The sequence below is a fragment of the Centruroides vittatus genome, unplaced genomic scaffold (assembly GCF_030686945.1).
Source record: "Centruroides vittatus isolate TY-2023 unplaced genomic scaffold, ASM3068694v2 scaffold_386, whole genome shotgun sequence".
NCBI lineage: Eukaryota > Metazoa > Arthropoda > Arachnida > Scorpiones > Buthidae > Centruroides > Centruroides vittatus.
This window is the reverse complement of record NW_027122706.1, coordinates 7,458,870-7,475,309: the sequence shown is the minus strand read 5'-3', so window position 1 is coordinate 7,475,309 and position 16,440 is coordinate 7,458,870. Positions and strand designations below refer to the sequence as shown.

Genomic DNA, 16,440 nt, shown 5'->3' with positions numbered 1-16,440 from the left:
GATGCTTAGGTCCTAGCACCTCTACATTTATAACGATGTACTAATTCAAACGACACATTTAAATTGCCAATTTTAAATTTTAAATTGTTAGTAAATTTGCTTGCTGTAAGTAAATTTAATATCAAACAAAACAAGAAAAAAACCATTTCAAAAGTAATCTACAAAAAGATTTATTGAGGCGAAGCGTTAGTAAAGCTCTTCTACGTGGCTTAAAGAATAGCGTTCATTTTCAAAAGGTGGATTAACTCGTATTCCTCCAAGATTAAAATCCTGTGTGCGCCACTGCCAGCAAGTGTAAGGATCGCCTCAATTCTCTCGCGATACGACAAAGTCGCGCGATGTTCCTAATAACAAAATAAAGATTATTAGTTGTAACAAAAATGTAACAAAGATTTTAAAAATAAACAAATCACGAAGAAATTATAAAATTAATCACAACAACCGCATAAGAATTACAGGAAATGATTTGGTTAAATAATTGAATTAAGGATTAATAATATAAAATATTCTTCCTACGTCCAATAAATTTCAAATTTATTAATTTTATTAAATATATATCGTATAATTGATGACATTAGACAATATATTCTCTCTCTCTCGTCATATTATTGGCTAATAACAGACCACTTTTCAAAACTGCAGAGTGCCTCATTTCCGAGTAAAACAATAAAATAGTTCCGAAAACGAAACGAAACAGCTTTACATAAATTTTTTGTTGTTATTATTATTTGTATAATACGAATATATTGTTGTAATATATTGTAAAGTGTTGTAATTTTGCACCGTTGTAAAATGATAAGTGTAATAAAGTTTGATTTTGGTTTGTTGGGATAAGGCAACACAACACTTAAGCGATCTGCCAAGGAAGAGTACCTCCCGGGAGGACTTTCAGTAGAAAGCTGGCTCCTTTTTAGGTATTAGACACGTGAAAATTCGAAAGGTAGACTAGGCCCATAGGTAGACTATATAGGCCAGGCGCGAAACCTTGACCAACTAACAATGTTTAGTGGGTTTAAATTTTATTCGCTAGTCTACTGGTGAGAATAAATTATAAAAACCGTCTAAAATAAATAATACAGACATACATTTAGTTGCTTTGGAACAGCGTTTTTAAATTCGATACTTTGTTTAACACAGTGTAGAGCAGACGAAAACACTAGATTATTCAACATCCTTTATTTTAATATCTACATTGGTCAAAACGCATTTTGATCACTTACTACTACTCATCACTTGACTCTGTGAAGTGACATACTAGTGTTTTCGTCTACACTACATTGTGTTTAAAAAAAGTACAATATACATTTATTTAAAATGAATCGAAACGATTCGTTTATTTCAAATGATCTCTTAAGAAATTTCTGATATTTGTACTGTTCCGTACAAACTGTCTCAGGGCATGGTCTAGGTCCCCGCATATCATGGGTTCTTAAAAACATCGCTTAATCACGTTTAAGTTAGCAGTTACGTCACTGTCTGTAACCTATTTTCTATATATCATCTATCGACTATCATTTAAGTCATGAGGTTAAACTTGGATTTATATATCTTATCTAAAACGTATCCTAATTTCCATCTTATATTGACGATCCACTTTTTGTAATATTCTCATAGTTCATAAAGTAGGTCTTAATTGTAAAGCAGCAGACTGAACAATTAATGAATTAAATAATAATAGTACAAATGAAATCAGAAAAAAGTTGTGAAATTATGCTGTTTGGGAATTTTTCGTTTAGAAATATATTTAATTCAAAAGTAACCGATAATAAAAGCTAAAATAATTGTGATTTAAATTAGTTTATTTCATATATATTATTTTATTCTTTATCAAATTGTCACGTATATAGAAATTCTATATGATATAATTTTATATAACTTTTTTAAATTATGCGACCTAAATAGGCAGTATATATATTAAAGTGCATCACTTTGGACCACTATAGAGAAAAAACTGTTAGAGATAGATCGATAAAACTTTGTAGAAACGTTTATCTTCTTACGGGGAAAACTGTTTTAAAAATAGTAACAAATTTCGCCGCTACAGGTCTATAATGGCGCCACTATCGCAACAACAACACGACAATAGCGTTATAAAGACATTCTATAAACTTGTCATCCCTAAACTACAATAGAGAGGATGTTTGAGTAACATCATGTTTATGCAAGACACCGTTTCCACAGTTATTGTGAGAGACGTACTGCTTAACACGTTTTGCGATTAAAGGGTGATCAGTCAGTTTTTCCAAAGCAATGCCCTGCTCGTTCATCTGATCTGATACCTTGTGAATTCTGGTTATAGAGTTATTTGAAAAGTGCGGCTTATACAGGTAGAGATGCTGATGTATGAGTACTAAATAGGCGAATTAAAAGGAAAATAAGTCTCATTGGTCTTGACACGTTGCACTCGGCTCTTGTTAATGTGATAATTCGAATGCAATATCTAACTTACCTGTTTGTGGTTAAAAGAATGTTAATAGAAAACGTATGTTTTTAGATATACCACTCGCCTGGTAAGAGAAGTTCGTTTCGTCGCGGAAACAATTCGATTAGTTACACACACAAAAAAAAAAATATGGAACGCTTCACGATTTTGCGTGTCATCCTTGCGCAGGGGCCATGCTAATCTTCTCTGTATCGTTCCAATTTTAGAATATGTACGACCGAAGTTGTACACCGAATTCTAACGGCTCGGCCCTATATATACCTACAACTTCAACTCTCGCGTCTTCACTGGTGTTTTTACGTTTATCGTCAGATAGCAGTTAATAGCCACCGCGCAGATTTAACTATCGCGGTTCATTTTAAATTCGAACGATTGCTTTTCGAGATTTCTTGAAATTTTCTCAGATAAGTTATTGGGCGACGATCGATGGTTGCACACATTACATCCTGCGATAGCTGCAACGTCCGACTTGGGTGTTAAACCTGCCAAGATCAGTCGGATTTTCGGCCTACTCGTATCAAGAATACTTAAATTTGATCTTAATAATTATTTTATGCACTACACCTCCGTTCTTCAAAGAGAACGATTCCTTTCTTACTTAATTGCTTTACTACGAATTTATACTTTTTTCGCCTTTATATTGAATTCACTTTCCACACGCACGTAATGACTGTTCTGCTTACTGCAACAGATCACTAATAATTTCGCCAAATTGTGTTTAAGCTATTTTATTAATTACAGCAACTTGATTAACTTGCAAGTGTCCGATGCTTGCTGTAATATTGTCGTTTCTGATCTAAATTTTTTATGCGGTTATTAAATTGAAATTTTACTTTTTGTGAAATGCACATTTTCGTGTATCCGTAAACTTAAATCTCTGAATGAGAAAAATTCGCAATAAAAACGAAAACGTCGTTTTCACTCGTTGCAACGGCCAACGTTCCCGTTTTCCAACGAATAACGAAAGAAACCAGGCCCTCGCTCATCAAGCATAACGGAGTCGGTTTCACTCGTCTCCATCTTAAAAAAATGCAAAAATATCCAGTTTCCACTGAGTTACGAAATTTAAATGCTCAAAACGATGAACGATGTTCGATGGAAAAAGTAACAAAATAAAACGGATAGCAGAGAGTGGTTTCGATCCACCGACCTCTGGGTTATGGGCCCAGCACGCTCCCACTGCGCCACTCTGCTTCTGTCAAACGAAAGAATCTGTCGGCTTTTCATACTTTCTACTTAACGTTACTGAAATTAATTATTCCCTACCACTAATATAACTAATATCTGATGAATATCTACGCAATTTTACACAATGAAGCAGATCTAGCAGCAGCTCCAAGTAGCATAATTCGGTGTTTTTAATTTCTATTTTTGAACTTCGATGAAAAACACGTTGTGTACCAAACTATTTTTTTTCCTCATCACTTTGTCTAACTGAAGCATTTATTTTACTATGAATGTTTGTTTTTATCTAAGAAGGATTTATGAAACATTCAAGTATAAATGTAAATAGAAATTACAACTCCTAGACAAAAAATTAGAATATTCACCTGACTGAAAGTTTAGTGTACATTTTCTCAAGAACAACACAGAGTACAAAACTTTTTTTGGCCCTACATAAATGTGAGGACCGAATTGAGCCGGTCCGAGTTTAAATTTTCATTATTTCAAATCCCCTCGGGAGATAACGATCGAGATTCGCGATAACGATCAAGCTTCGAAGGATGTACAGTCTTCCGCCGTCAAAACCGCTTCCCTCCTTCTCCGGATTCCACCTGACTCATGGAACTCAAGTCACCACCCTCCATCGCGATTGGTGATCGTTACGGAAGGGTCCGGGGGTATATAAAGGGGGAAGAGATCTAAGAAAGAGGTCGGAAGAAGGGGAACGACCCGCTGACCCGAGTCCTATCCGAAGGCCATTCCAGACGCCGGAGCCTCCGCCTCGAAGCCGATCCTGCCGCTCACCGCCAGGGAAGACGCTAGAAGAACCTTCTCGATCAGAAGCGATAGCCGAGAGGTATGAATCCCCTAACAATTGTGAGCTCTCTTTCTCCCGCGATTAGGGACGGACTGCGTCGCATCGATGTACTCGATCCTCTGTTTTAATAAATCTGTGTTGTCCTGCTACTACGGATATTGCCGTTTTTCTTATCGACGACCCCACACTTCCTCTACTCGACCTGACAATTAAATTACCGATCCCGATAAAACGGGAGATCGCGATAAATTTAGCCATCCTTGACAGTGGGGTGGGTCTTGCCGACCTGTTCGCCGACAAAAAGGAGGTACGACTTCGTCTTCCCCCTGGCGTTCCCACATAAACAATGTATATGTATATTTATTATACCCGTTTATTATACGGTAATGCAAATTCCCATATTGCTGAGCAGAGCAGTATAACAGTACAACATGGAGCGTAAGCGCGACATCAGTGACAGAACTAAAGATATTATCATAGTCTTGTAAAAAGTAGGAAAAACACAAAAAGAAATTACGAATTATGGAAAATGCTCGCAGCCAACAGTCTCTAGAGTACTGAAACAACAAAACCGTGTTCAAGTTTTAACTAATGTGGGAACGCCGGGAGGTAGGACGGAGTCGTACCTCCTTTTTCTTCGGCGAACAGGTCAGCAAGACCCACCCCACTGTCAAGGATGGCTAAATTTTTATGATATCCCGACTCGTCGGGATTGGGTAATTAATTGTCAGGTCGAGTGGAGGAAGTGTGTGGGTTCGTCGATAAGTTTAAGGCGATATTAGAAATAACGGAGACCACGATGGAAAACAAACGGATAAACAAATACAGAAAATCTAACGCGTAAAGTTCCTAACCGCGGGGGAGAGAGAGTTTACAAATTTAGGGGTCATACCTCTTCCTAGGTTATATCGGTGGTAATCGAAGTACTAATCGTCTCGGTTCTCCGGTCGTGGAGGTAAGCAGGAGGATCGGTCGGGCGGCTCGTCGTCGGCGGGCTTCAGTGACTTCGGGTTTCGTTCCTCGATTCTCGGGACGGATCCTATGGGTCGGGCGTCTTATGCGGACCTTCAGCGACCCTGTTCTCAGTCTTTTCCCCCTTATATACTACAGGTCACGTTATCTTCGATCACCAATCGCGATAGTGGGTGAATCGCTGATGATTCGATCTCCGTGACTCAGTTTGGATCCGGAGGGAAAGGAAGTGCGTTTCGACGGCGGAAGGCTGCACATCCTTAGAATTTCGACCGTTTCTCCAATTTCTCACGAGGGGATTTGAACAATAAAAAAAAATTTTGGGCCGGGTTAAACTCGGTCCTCACACTAATAAACGCCAGAAATGTGGACGTAAACGAGCAACGACTGTGAAGGATGAAAGAAACTTGAGAAGAATTGTCGTGCGAAACCGCTTTAAGAGCGTTAAACACTTGCATGCACAATGGAGAGCAACTGGACTGATCGTTAGTAGCCGAACCACATGTCGAAGGTTGCACGACTTACACTTCGACTTCCATGTTACCAAGACGAAGCCATCTGTAACGAAAAAACAACGACAAGCGAATGTCAGTTGGTGCAGAGAAAGACTCGTGTGGAACAAGATAACTGGAATAACGTTCTCTTCAGTGACGAATCCCTGTTTTGTCTCTCCTGTGGTGACCAAGGACCACGTGCATGGAGAACAACCAAAATGGCCTTCGAAAAAGACTGTATGAAGACATCTGGGAAGTTTGCATCATCTGTCATGATCTGGGGATGCACGAATGCTAACGGGGTAGAACAACTGTGCATTCTTCGGGAACGTGTCAATGCACAGACATATCAAGATATCTTAGAGACATTTCTGATACCATCGGCAGATGATTTGATTTAAATGAGAAAACATTTCTATTTCAACAAGATGGAGCATCCTTCACAGGTTCAAGTCAAGGATAAGGATACGTTGATTACAAGAACGACAGATTGCAATCCCCCTTGCCCAAGCAATTCCCCAGACTTAAACCCATTGAAATTTTGTGGGGGGTCGTGAAACGACGACTTAATGAACGATGAGAACTTCTAAAGAGGAACTAGTGATGTACAGTACATTCGACACATTTGGAACTGCATCACCAGAAACGAATGCGAAGCATTAATCAGCACCATGCCCCACAGATTGCGAGCACTAATTATGGAAAACGACGATGCCACAACATATTAAGTTTATTTTGTTGTATTTCCTATATTTAACACACATTTACCTAATATTCTAATTTTTTGTCATGGTCAAACTGTTATTCCATTTTTCTGTCATTTCATTTCCATTTGTAACGAAAAAACGTTTCAGTTAATTTGTCTGGTTAATATCTGACAAAATAACTCAAACTTTTTTTTTGTATAATAAATGGGTATAATAAATATACATATACATTGTTTATGTATGGCCAAAAAAAGTTTTGTACTCTGTGTTGTTCTTGAGAAAATGTACACTAAACTTTCAGTCAGGTGAATATTCTAATTTTTTGTCTAGGAGTTGTAATTTCTATTTACATTTATACTTGAATGTTTCATAAATCCTTCTTAGATAAAAACAAACATTCATAGTAAAATAAATGCTTCAGTTAGACAAAGTGATGAGGAAAAAAAATAGTTTGGTACACAACGTGTTTTTCATCGAAGTTCAAAAATAGAAATTAAAAACACCGAATTATGCTACTTGGAGCTGCTGCTAGATCTACTTCATTGTGTAAAATTGCGTAGATATTCATCAGATATTAGTTATATTAGTGGTAGGGAATAATTAATTTCAGTAACGTTAAGTAGAAAGTATGAAAAGCCGACAGATTCTTTCGTTTGACAGAAGCAGAGTGGCGCAGTGGGAGCGTGCTGGGCCCATAACCCAGAGGTCGGTGGATCGAAACCACTCTCTGCTATCCGTTTTATTTTGTTACTTTTTCCATCGAACATCGTTCATCGTTTTGAGCATTTAAATTTCGTAACTCAGTGGAAACTGGATATTTTTGCATTTTTTTAAGATGGAGACGAGTGAAACCGACTCCGTTATGCTTGATGAGCGAGGGCCTGGTTTCTTTCGTTATTCGTTGGAAAACGGGAACGTTGGCCGTTGCAACGAGTGAAAACGACGTTTTCGTTTTTATTGCGAATTTTTCTCATTCAGAGATTTAAGTTTACGGATACACGAAAATGTGCATTTCACAAAAAGTAAAATTTCAATTTAATAACCGCATAAAAAATTTAGATCAGAAACGACAATATTACAGCAAGCATCGGACACTTGCAAGTTAATCAAGTTGCTGTAATTAATAAAATAGCTTAAACACAATTTGGCGAAATTATTAGTGATCTGTTGCAGTAAGCAGAACAGTCATTACGTGCGTGTGGAAAGTGAATTCAATATAAAGGCGAAAAAAGTATAAATTCGTAGTAAAGCAATTAAGTAAGAAAGGAATCGTTCTCTTTGAAGAACGGAGATGTAGTGCATAAAATAATTATTAAGATCAAATTTAAGTATTCTTGATACGAGTAGGCCGAAAATCCAACTGATCTTGGCAGGTTTAACTCCCAAGTCGGACGTTTCAGCTATCGCAGGATGTAATGTGTGCAACCATCGATCGTCGCCCAATAACTTATCTGAGAAAATTTCAAGAAATCTCGAAAAGCAATCGTTCGAATTTAAAATGAACCGCGATAGTTAAATCTGCGTGGTGGCTATTAACTGCTATCTGACGATAAACGTAAAAACACCAGTGAAGACGCGAGAGTTGAAGTTGTAGGTATATATAGGGCCGAGCCGTTAGAATTCGGTGTACAACTTCGGTCGTACATATTCTAAAATTGGAACGATACAGAGAAGATTAGCATGGCCCCTGCGCAAGGATGACACGCAAAATCGTGAAGCGTTCCATATTTTTTTTTTTTATAGTCTAAGTAATCGAATTGTTTCCGCGACGAAACGAACTTCTCTTACCAGGCGAGTGGTATATCTAAAAACATACGTTTTCCATTTTTTGCAAACTCATCAACGCTTTTTTCTTATCGAAAAAAAGTGTGTGGATTTAAAACTAATCTATATATATAACCCATTCAACAGGTGTCCGTCCTTCCTTCCGTCTGTCTGTCCCGTAACCGTTTGATAACCGACACTAGAGGCGCCCCTATCGTGTGTCATATTTCAAACATTCAAATTAAATTAACAATTTTAATTATTATTTAAATTAATAATATAAATTATTATTATTCATTTGGCCAATACATTATTATTTGGTCAATATAACAATATAAATAATTCAGTATATTTGTAATAGGAGTTTATTACTGTCACGGAATGCCTGTAATGTTCACTAGGGGGCGAATAACGAAAAACCGGATAGATTTGAACCGCTACGATAAAACGATAAGTGAAATAGTTAAGCTAATATCTATATATATAACCCATTGAACGCGTGCCTGTCCGACCGTCCGTCCGCGTAACGGTATGCCAAAAACGGGCACTAGAGGCGCCCCTATTGTGTATTATATTTCAAACATTTAAATTAACAATATAAATTATTATTTAAATTAACACCCACTAGGGGCGCCCTTTTTTTGTTTTTTTTTTTTTTTGTAACTCTTTCCGCCCAGTGGGCACTAAGAGGGCCTCTTATAGCAAGCCCATTATGGGTTCGGCCAGGCCCACAACGGGGTGGCCGGGTGGTGAGGGACGGGGACCGACATATCCGGACGGACCACCCCCCGAAAAATTCCTGGGGATTTCTCGACCCGTCCGGATTCGATCCCGGGTCCCCCAGGGCGGTAGGCTGCTAACCTTGACCGCTCGGCCATCCGGCCGCCTAACTAGGGGCGCTTTTTTTTTTTTTTTTTTTTTGTAACTCTTTCCGCCCTGTGGGCACTAAGAGGGCCTCTTTTAGTAGGCCCATTATGGGTTCGGCTAGGCCCACAATGGGGCGACAGGGTGGTGAGGGACGGGGCCCGACATATCCGAACGGACCGCCCCCCGAAAAATTCCTGGGGATTATTCGACCCGTTCGGATTCGATCCCGGGTCCCCCAGAGCGGTAGGCTGCCACCTTTACCGCTCGGCCATCTGGCCGTAAACTAGGGGCGCCCTAGCGAATGTTACCAGCGAAGGTAAATAAACAAATTAAACTATTTTAAAGTATTTATAGAATGTTTAATAACACTAAATAATGATTTTTAATTATCATAAAATTTGTAATGAACGCCCACTAGGGGGCGTCCCGGGCTCCTAGTATTGGAAACATTTCTCTGCATTAACTTTTATAGGAAATACAAAATTAAGTATTGGAACTTTAAAAAAATCGAAATTATACAAATTCAGTTTTGCAACATTACAGATATAATTTAAAGAATGAAAATGTGGAATGTATCTGTAATGTTGCAAAACTGAATTTGTATAATTTCGATTTTTTCTGTCTGTTCTTTGCATTTACACAGAAGAAAAACTTTTTATAAAAATTCGAAACTTTTTTAAAAACAACTTAAGATTAATGTTAGGCCTAAGTGTAGGGCAAGAGAAACGTTAATCATTAACCTTTTTCTTATTTTTATTTTTTAGTGTCTTAATTTCTGTTACATATAATATGAAAATATATTGATCAAAATAAGTTATTTTTAATATTTCAGTAAATTTTTACCAACATTTGAAGTAGCTAGTAAAAGAATAACAGTGTAAACAATATCAAACATTGTAAGCTATGTCGTGAAATATACAACAATAAGCTATATAAATAATTAATAATTAATAAATAATTAAAAACATATTACAGAAACATTCTAAGGTATCAATATAACATAATTAAATGCTAATAAAGTTTTGTAAAAATTATCAGAGATCTCTTACAATATGATTATGATAGATCCATTTAAAGAGGCGGATAAAACATTATTAAACACTGGTAGAATGAAATGGGAGTAATACATAAATAAAATGTAGAAATAAAATTATTACACATTGTTATTTTTTACAGTTTTGTATGTATACCAAATTTGGTAGAGATTTGTCTAATAGTTCTTTATACCGAGAACTCTAAATGCCTTTCTTTAATTATGGTCACCGTGTATATAGGGTTAATCTTTCCGTTAACCTATAGTATGGATATCTGAAATGTCACGTATTTTCATTGAAAAAGTATGAGCTATTCATAAATTTATTATAAAATATTATTTTTAAGATATATGTTACGTTATTATTATGTTGGGTTAAGTGAGATATACTCGGTTAACACCGGTGGCTGTATACTATGCCGGACCAAAGTCAAGGCATAGTAACCAAAACAGAAATTAAAGAAGTGTATCAATGTGTGTGTCTGTATTCAGGAATTTTCTCACAATATGACATGTATTCAATATAGTGGCCTTCTGTGGTGTGATGTTGCGTTTCTATTCAATTGTAATGTGCCCAGGCTTTTGCGTAGTGTGTGTGGTATGACACCTGTAGAGGAGAAAACAACAGGTACAATAAGCACCCTATCCATCCTCTACAGATGCCTTATTTCCTGGGCGAGTTCTGTGTACTTGCTAATTTTTTCAGTGCATGCGTTTTGTATGTTGTGAGTGTTTGGAATGGATATGTCTATAATATATGTGATTTTATTGAGTTTGTCAATGAGTGTGATGTCTGGTCTGTTGTGGTAAAGTGTTTTATCTGTGATTATGGCTCTGTCGTAGTACATTTTGTGTGTATTGTTTTCCAATACTGTCTGTGGAATGTATTTGTAGTATGGTTCGTGGATGTCTACTAATTTGTGTTTCTTTGCAAGCTCTTGGTGTATTATATTTGCTACTTGATTATGTCTATGTAAATAATCTGTCTGTGCCAAGAGCTTGCAACCAGAGGTGATGTGTTGTATAGTTTCTGGCATGATGTGACATTTTCTGCATGTGTCATTTGTGAGTGTTGCATCTGTGATGGTTACGAGCAGTACGAAGACAAAGAGACGAAATGAGAGGAACAAAACACAATGAGTTTTATTTCCTTGCTCGTAAACAAACAGGATACAGTGGATACCAACAAGTACCTTTCCCACCGACAATATCCGAGAGCAAATACCGAAACTATTACAATAAAATTTCCCGACAATATTACCTTAAAATATAAACCTTAATTATAATATACAGTAAAATTTCCCGACAAGATCGCTTAAGTTATGAACTAAAACTAGTATATAAGATAAAGAAATAAAAGAAAGAGGATGTCAAGAATATACAGGAAAGCGGGTACCCACGACTAGATGGTGATGACGAAACTATCGGCCGAAGTATTACGGTGAGAACGGGGATCGGCGAACACTTTCACTCCTTTTTATTTTCTCCAAAATACTGCCTTTCAAATCGATCTTCTCTCTATCTTCTCTTGATACTAGGTATACTCGGGAGACTCCACTATCCTTCCTTCCTACTCAAGTTCTCGCCTCAGAATGACACACGTGTTCCCCTTTCTTCCCTCAGGGCTGCACTCCCTCTTTTGTTTTCAGGGGTGAGTCATCGAACTCACTAAGGAATAGGAAGGGTAAGAACAATAGATACGTTCCAGGAAGAATGGACAAAGAGGTTAGAAAGAGAGGAATAAAGGAAATAAAGAAAGTATAAAATATAAAAACGATACAATTACATAAAAAATATACACCTTAAGCATGGCGTGTAGCCACACATCTTTGAGTATGTGTTTTCTGTAGTTTTTAGTATTTATGACCTGATCCTGTATTTCGATCATGAATCCTTCCGTCTCCCCAAAGAGGCATCCCCGAGCTAACCAGCTGTTTGACGCAGTTTTGTCAACAAAATCCTGGGCCAGATCGTAAGGATGCCTGCCATGGAGTGCCTTTCGAGCCCACGATTGCTTAATGGTGTCTATGCTTTCTATATGTTGTGTTGTGTCCATATGATTTGAGTGTAAGTTTAATGGTGTGTTATTTGAGTCTGCTAGAGTTACGGCTTTATGTAATTGTGATGTTTCTTGTTTAATGTAGAAAAACTCTCGCAGTGACTGTATTTGTTTGTAGTGAAGGTTAACTATGTCAATCAGGCCACGTCCGCCATCTTTACGTGGAAGGGTTAATCTTTCTGTGGCGGATTTAGGATGATGTTGCTTATGCTTAGTAAGTGTTGTTCTTGTTTTCCTTTCGAGTTGCTCGAGATCTGTGTGAGTCCAATGTATAACTCCAAAAGAATATGTAAGTACTGGGATGACATATGTGTTTATTGCTTTGACTGTATGTTTTGCATTTAACTGTGTTCTGAGAATAGCATTTAACCTACTTTGGTATTCTTTAATTAATCTTTGCTTTATTTGTGTATGTTCTGTTAGTTTGGCCTGTTGGAATCCTAAATACTTGTAGAACTCGCCCTCTTCCATGGATTCAATAACATCTCCATTTCCAAGTGCAAAATCTTCTTTCTTCGGGATTCCTTTTTCTATGTGAAGTGTTTTGCATTTATCTAGGCCAAATTCCATTTGTATGTCCTTGGTGTATGAATGTGTGATTTGTAGGAGTTGATGAAGTTGTTTTTGTGTGGATGCATAAAGTTTTATGTCATCCATGTACATGAGATGTGACAGTGTATACTGTGTTGTTTTTTCATGTCTGATATTGTAACCATATTGAGTGTTGTTTAACATCTTGGATAATGGGTTCAGGGCTAAGCAGAACCAGAGAGGACTTAAGGAATCTCCTTGAAAAATTCCTTGCCTAATAAAAATTTGGTTTGTTTGTATAGAAGTGTTACTAACCCTGAGATGTAGTGTTGTTCTCCAGTGCTGCATAGTGTTTTGAAAGAATGCAATGAGTGATGGATGTATTTTGTACATGTGTAGAATATGTAGCAGCCAACTGTGTGGAACACTGTCGAATGCTTTTCTGTAGTCTATATATGCCATGTGTATGTTTCTGTGTTGTTTGTGTGCTTGCCATAGAATGACTGAATCTATGAGTAACTGTTCTTTGCATCCCCTGTGATTTCTACGGCAACCTTTTTGTTGTTCCATAAGAATGTCATGTTCTTCAACATGTTTGTATATTTTGTTTGCGATACAGGATGTCAATAATTTGTAGAGTGTTGGAAGACATGTAATTGATCTGTATTGTGTGGGGTCTATGGTATTGTTGTTTTTAGGTTTCATGTAGGTGATGCCCTGAGTAAGAAAATTTGGCATGTCTTGTGGATTGATGATGATGTGTGTTAGGTGTTTAGCTAGTTCCTGGTGCAGTGATGTAAACTTTTTGTACCAGAAATTGTGAATGTTGTCTACACCAGGTGTCTTCCAGTTGTGTGTTCTGTTAACAGTGCATTGGAAATCATGTATGTTTATTTCAGCGCAGGGCATAGTTTGCGCAAATTTCTGTTCTCCTCCTCGATCCAGCCTGCATCAGCATTATGCGTGACAGCACTGGACCAAAGAGAAGACCAATATGTTGTGAGTTCTTCTTCTGTCAGTGTGCCACTGTGCTGTGTATCAGTGTTTGCTTTGTTATTAATTTGTCTGTAAAAGAGTTTTTCATTGTTTGTAAATAAATTATTTTGTTGTTTTCGTAGTGTACATGTTTTATATCGTTTGAGTCTACGTGCTTTGGCAGCAAGTTTTTGTTTTAGTGTATCAATGTATTCCGTAATGCGTGTGTTGTGATGTTCATGTTTCCTGTGTGTTTTTATTTTCTTGAAAGTGTTTTTGAGCTGTTTCCTTAATTTGGGTGTTATGTTGGTTTTAGTGTATTGTGTCATCCTGCCTAATTGCTGTCTAATGTCATTTATTTGTGTCTCTATTCTTCTCTGCCAGGCAGGCTTGTGATAGAATTGTGTTTTCTGTGTATTTGTCTGTGATTGTACTTTCACATGGTGTGTCACTACTGTGACTGCCCCTAGTTTATGCTGCACAGTCACTACTGTGACTGTGCAGCATAAACTAATGTATGAATGTCTGCGAGTGTAGAAATTGAATGAATGTAGTATGGTAGTAAGTGAGTGTTTACATAATTTAGTGTTTTTCCTACTTCCTTTGACGTGTTGATTTTTGTATTCGTGGTCTTTGTGTGGGATCTGTACCTGTATATTTAGTGAGTGTTTCCTGAAATACAAGTGAGAGTGTATTAACTAAATCCATGTCTATGTTATCAGTGATGGATGAGGAAGTGTCTGTAGTATCGTTAGTGGCAATTGTTGTATGTGTGTTATTATCAATGCTTGTTGCTGGATTATCCTGACAGGTTACATGATCTTTATTAATGTTAGATGCTTCTGTCTGTTGATGTATTTGATCAGCAACCTGTTGTTTGATAAGTTCAAGTGTTGTTTGTGGAATAAGGTTGGTATAATTGGTCAAGTATAATTGGTCAAGTATAATTGGTCAAGGTCAAGTGCTGTGTATAATTGTTCTTTTTGATCAACAACCCTTTGTTCGGCCACAGTGAGATGAGGATACTGTTGTGTGAATCTATGATGTAGTTGTCTGTATGCTGTCATGTTTGTTTCGAGTTTTGTGATGGTGTAGTACAGTGGTTCCCAACCTTTTCTAGGATGCGGAACACTTTTGTGAGCAATTTTCTTTAGCGGAACATTTACTTAAGTTAATATAAAATACATAAGCTTGTCATCAGTTATTTTATTAGAATTGAGCAGTTATAATTCAAAATCTCTACTCATATTATTAACGCCAATTCTAAGACAGGAAAAAATATACCTAAATAACTTTAATGGGAAACTTGTGCCTGATGTTTTTTACATATTTCATTCAGTTTTTATCATTGCCTTTATCTTATTCGAAACAGTAGTACACTCCATAAGTACGAGTCGTACATATATATTTAAGTTTATGAAAATTTTATGATTTTAATTTTTTGATATTCGGCGGCTCGAATACGATTGTACACTTTCCGATTTGAGACTAAATCTGCGGAACACTTGGGAGATGCTTACGGAACACCGGTTGGGAACCACTGGTGTAGTAAGTACGGATGATAACCTCGTTCATTTCTACTGTCCATTTCATCCGTTGGCGTGGTTTTCCAGCCTTTGTGGTCTGTGGATGCATTGCCACAGAAACACCAAGGCTGGGTTGGTTCCTCACATCTGTCGAGGGCATTGCAGTAGCCATGCTTGGGCCGGTGCTGCTTTCGCCACCGGTAACCAAGGGAGACTGTGGCCTATTTTTCGAACGTGAGCCTCTGCCTAACCCACGAACACAGACCTTGTTAACCCGGGCGACGTCCGAGCCGGTATCACACTTTGATCTGGTTATTACCGTAATAGATATCTCCACAGAATGTGGGTGTGGTCACTCTTAGCTTCATTTCTCCCCATAGACCTTACTGGCATGGGTGTCCCTACCAGGAGCTTGTGCTCCAGCCTGTATTGCCCTATGGATCAGTAAAATTACTGGGTTCTCCCACCACGACCAGGTGGTGACCACGGGAGAGTTGTTGTTGTTATTATTATTATTATTATTATTATATTTAAATAAGTATTTAAAGAAATATTAAAAAATAGCATAATTCATTTAAAATTTTTTATTATCAATATTTTAATTACAAAACATAAAACTAATTATATGTATTTTAAAAAACACTCCATTTCTGTTTAAATCAATGTACAGGGTTTATAATTAAAGTACAGTACTCATCACTTGACTCTGTGAAGTGACATACTATTGTTTTCGTCTGCACTACATTGTATTTAAAAAAGTACAGTATAACATTTATTTAAAATAAATTGAAACGATTCATTTATTTAAAATGATCTCTTAAGAAAAATATTAACAGATGATTTAAAATTATCTGTTAATATTTTTCTTATATAATTAAAAAATTTCTCAAATTTGTACTGTTCCGTACAAACTGTCTCAGGGCATGGTCTGGGTCTCTGCATGTCATGGGTACTTAAAAACGTCACTTAATCACATTTAAGTTAGCAGTTACGTCACTGTCTGTAACTTGTATTTTGTATTTTCCGTACTTCACATTTTTGTACTTTGTATTTTTAAATGTGAAAAATACTTTTTACTTCACATTCAA

The 16,440-nt window shown here is 37.0% G+C and overlaps 1 long non-coding RNA gene and 2 other non-coding genes across 3 annotated transcripts in view; 1 reads left to right on the top strand and 2 right to left on the bottom strand.

Annotated features, from left to right (window-relative positions):
* Nucleotides 1-2,660, bottom strand: part of LOC136988848 (uncharacterized) — a 56,506-nt gene extending 53,846 nt beyond the window's left edge. The window contains exon 1 of the long non-coding RNA XR_010882821.1: nt 2,559-2,660. This is a non-coding gene — a long non-coding RNA (uncharacterized lncRNA). The remainder of the gene's footprint in view (nt 1-2,558) is intronic.
* LOC136988932 (U6 spliceosomal RNA) lies at nt 2,567-2,672 on the bottom strand. The gene has a single exon (XR_010882834.1). It is a non-coding gene; the product is annotated as a U6 spliceosomal RNA (small nuclear RNA).
* Nucleotides 2,673-8,223: 5,551 nt separating this feature from the next.
* On the top strand, nt 8,224-8,329 carry LOC136988937 (U6 spliceosomal RNA). The gene has a single exon (XR_010882837.1). It is a non-coding gene; the product is annotated as a U6 spliceosomal RNA (small nuclear RNA).
* Nucleotides 8,330-16,440: the final 8,111 nt, after the last annotated feature.